Genomic DNA, 4,493 nt, shown 5'->3' on the forward strand with positions numbered 1-4,493 from the left:
ATGACATCACGGTCCAATGTGACATCACGGTACGATGTGACATCACGGTAAGATATGACATCACGGTCCAATGTGACATCACGGTACGATGTGACATCACGGTAAGATATGACATCACGGTACTATATGACATCACGGTAAGATATGACATCACGGTACTATATGACATCACGGTAAGATGTGACATCACGGTACGATGTGACATCACGGTACGATGTGACATCACGGTCCAATGTGACATCACGGTACGATGTGACATCACGGTACGATGTGACATCACGGTACGATATGACATCACGGTCCAATGTGACATCACGGTACGATGTGACATCACGGTACTATATGACATCACGGTAAGATATGACATCACGGTACGATGTGACATCACGGTACTATATGACATCACGGGAAGATATGACATCACAGTACTATATGACATCACGGTAAGATGTGACATCACGGTACGATGTGACATCACGGTGCGATGTGACATCACGGTACGATGTGACATCACGGTACGACGTGACATCACGGTACGATGTGACATCACAAAGCCGGAGGAAATTGAATCTTTGCTGCTCACAGTGACTCTGCAGATCAACGTCCTCTCTTCTAGCAGCTTCTCTTCAGTGAGACACTTTCCAGAAAATGACTCATGTGACGGTTCTCCAGCAGAACCTGGGTTCTGGAGGAGTGAGGAGGAGTGAGGAGGAGTGGAGGAGTGGAGGAGAGGAGGAGTGAGGAGGAGAGGAGGAGTGAGGAGAGGAGGAGTGAGGAGGAGAGGAGGACTGAGGAGGCGAAGAGGAGAGGAGGAGAGAAGGAGTGAGGAGGGGTGAGGAGCTGAAAATGATGATGTCATGGCCCTGCCTCTTGACTCATAACCCCGCCTCCTTCTCCGTGACGCCACAACATGGCGGACGACCTGCAGGTGGCGCTGATTAATAAATGGATTCGTCCATTTCTGTTTTTTGTGTATTTCTGCCACAGCGCCGCCTGCAGGCCTGACGGAGGTACTACGTCATGTTGAGTCCAGATGTTTCCAGAGGTACTACGTCATGTTGAGTCCAGATGTTTCCAGAGGTACTACGTCCTGTTGAGTCCAGATGTTTCCAGAGGTACTATGTCATGTTGAGTCCAGATGTTTCCAGAGGTACTACGTCATGTTGAGTCCAGATGTTTCCAGAGGTACTACGTCCTGTTGAGTCCAGATGTTTCCAGAGGTACTATGTCATGTTGAGTCCAGATGTTTCCAGAGGTACTACGTCATGTTGAGTCCAGATGTTTGTAGATGTGCTACGTCCTGTTGAGTCCAGATGTTTCCAGAGGTACTACATCCTGTTGAGTCCAGATGTTTCCAGAGGTACTACGTCATGTTGAGTCCAGATGTTTGTAGAGGTGCTACGTAATGTTGAGTCCAGATGTTTCCAGAGGTACTACGTTATGTTGAGTCCAGATGTTTCCAGAGGTACTACATCCTGTTGAGTCCAGATGTTTGTAGAGGTGCTACGTCAGGTTGAGTCCAGATGTTTCCAGAGGTACTACGTCCTGTTGAGTCCAGATGTTTCCAGAGGCACTACATCCTGTTGAGTCCAGATGTTTCCAGAGGTACTACGTCCTGTTGAGTCCAGATGTTTCCAGAGGTACTACGTCCTGTTGAGTCCAGATGTTTCCAGAGGTACTACGTCCTGTTGAGTCCAGATGTTTCCAGAGTGAAGGAAACGTCTTTAGAGATTGTTTTGTTTATGTCGACGGAGACGAACCTGCCCAACTTCAGCTTGACCAAATGAAAACGTGACGAGTTTGAAAAAAAAGAGTAATAGTAACATAATTAGTAAATAATAAAGGCCCTTTGTATTTTATGTCAACAAACATACGTCAGGTCACTAATCAGCCGTCGTCACGACGACATCAAGCGGCTGGCGGACGCTTCGTCTGCTTCAGTAACAGGAAGTGTCTCAGTGTGTTTACCTGTAAACAACAGGACTGTTTACCTGCACTCTGTCAATTAACAGCGCCGTTCGCTGAATACGAGCATAAAGGACTCCTCACCATCGGGCGCCACGGCGACGGCGAGTCCCCGTCTCTTTTCAGTGCCATTAGCATTGTTGGGGATGATGATGATGATGATGATGATGATGATGGTGATAATATAGCAGCTAACTGATGTAAGCGTCGCGGCGGCGGCGCGGCGCTAACAGCCTCTAATGACTCGTCCACTGCAGGAGGACACAACTTGTCCTCCATGTGGAGTTCAGGAAATAATCTCACGTCTGAAAGTTGGAACAAGTGAGACGTTTGACAGTCGGACACCCTGAAGACAGAGTGTCCCTGAAGACAGAGTGTCCCTGACTGATCGTTACCGACCGTTACTGACCGTTACTGACCGTGACTGATGGTTACCGACCGTTACCGATCGTGACTGGCTGTAACTGACTGTTGCCGACCGTTACCGACCTAATTGACCGACCGTGACTGACCGTTACCGATCGTTACCGATCGTTACCGATCGTGACTGGCTGTGACTGACCGTTACCGATCGTTACCGATCGTGACTGGCTGTGACTGACCGTTACCGATCGTTACCGACCGTGACTGACTGCTACCGATCGTTACCGACCGTGACTGACCATTACCGATCGTTACCGACCGTGACTGACCGTTACCGATCGTTACCGACCGTGACTGACCGTTACCGATTGTTTCCGATCGTGACTGACCGTTACCGATCGTTACCGACCGTGACTGACCGTTACCGATCGTTACCGACCGTGACTGACCGTTACCGATCGTTACCGATCGTGACTGACCGTTACCGACCGTGACTGACCGTTACCGATCGTTACCGACCGTGACTGACCGTTACCGATCGTTACCGGACCGTGACTGACCGTGACTGACTGTTACCGACTGTGAACCCCGTCAGTAAAAAGGCTCGGTTCCTCCTCCTGTCCAGCGTCTCGCTCTGGTTTCTTTCTTTGCTCGTGTGTAACTGGAGAAGTTCAGACGATCCTCCGCTGGTCTCAGATCAGATCAGACGTCCTCAGAGACGTGACGTCACTGAGTCTCAGAGGACGTCCACTGGAGTCTCACAGGACGTCCACTGAGTCTCAGTTACCAGGAATGAGACATGTTCTCACAATGAGTCACTATGAGTCACGTTTCTTTGGTCACCTCTGATTTGGTCACTTCTCAACGTCTCATTGGTCGTTTTGGTTTAAAAACAGACGAGCATGAAGCTCCTGGACGTCGCCCAGCCGGCAGGACAGGCCTTCGTGTCTTCATGTCTTCACATCTTCATGTCTTCATGTCTTCATGTCCCACAGTGGGAGCCGACCAGGTGAGTCGGGATCAAATGACGGTCATTTGTCCGATTGCAGGTGAGCCGACGGCTCTCAGGGAGACGCAGAGCCCCCCCCCCCCCCCCCATCCCCGTCCCCCCCGTCCCCCCTCCTCCTCTTCATCACTCCTTCATCACCCTCTGCTCTCAGCAACAATCTCTCCTCCTCAGCATCACTTCCACAACCTCTTTGTTCCTGAGCTTCACACCTTGCATTCACTCACCCCTCCTTCATCATCCCTCCTTTTCATCCCCATCATTCTTCTTCTCCTTCCTCTCCCAACTTTCCTCCCCCCTCCCCTCCCTCCCCCCTCCCCTTCGTCCTCCCCCCCCCCCTCCCCCTCAGAGGGAGGGTGTAGTGAGGCGAGACCTCGTTGTCGGTGGGAAAACGGGAGAGACCATCGTCTCTGCAGACGGAGGGATGTGATGAAGGTGTAGATGGGAAGGTGGTCTGCCCGGCTCAGCCTCCCCCTCCCCTCCCCCCTCCCCCCTCTGCCTCCCTGCTTCCCATTGATGCTCCCCCTCCTCTTCCTCCCCCCCTCTCTCTGGTGCCAGGGTGGTACGACCTGTCGGATTACAAAACAGCCTCCCATGTGTCTGCTGGTTCTCTGAGCAGCCGGGAGCCGGCAGTGATGGAGGAGCAGGTGGAGGACAGGACCGGGTGGGGGGGGTTTGGGGGTGGGGGGGGTGGAGAGGAGGAGAGGAGGAGAGGAGGACAGGAGGACAGGAGGACAGGAGGACAGGAGGGATCTTGGAGTGGCGGCGGAGCCTGGGAGGAGAGAGACTGTCAGAGCGTCTGGTTCTGTCCTCAGTGGGCCGGAGGTAAGACACACACACACACACACACACACACACACACACACACACACACACACACACACACACACACTCCCGATCAGTTCACTTCATGATTGATTGTGTCTCTGGAAGTGTGGGTGGAGGAAGCTCCGTCACTCCGTCACTCCTCCTCGTCATGGTGACGGCCGGGTGACCCACACTTCTAATACCGCGGCCATGAGAACCATGAGAACATTTGAGAGCCATGAGAACCATGAGAATCATGAGAACCGAGCCATGAGAACCATGAGAACCGAGCCATGAGAGCTATGAGAACCATGAGAGCCATGAGAACCATGAGAACCGAGCCATGAGAACC

The sequence above is a fragment of the Blennius ocellaris genome (genome assembly GCF_963422515.1).
Source record: "Blennius ocellaris genome assembly, chromosome: 8".
In the NCBI taxonomy this organism is placed as follows: Eukaryota; Metazoa; Chordata; class Actinopteri; order Blenniiformes; family Blenniidae; genus Blennius; species Blennius ocellaris.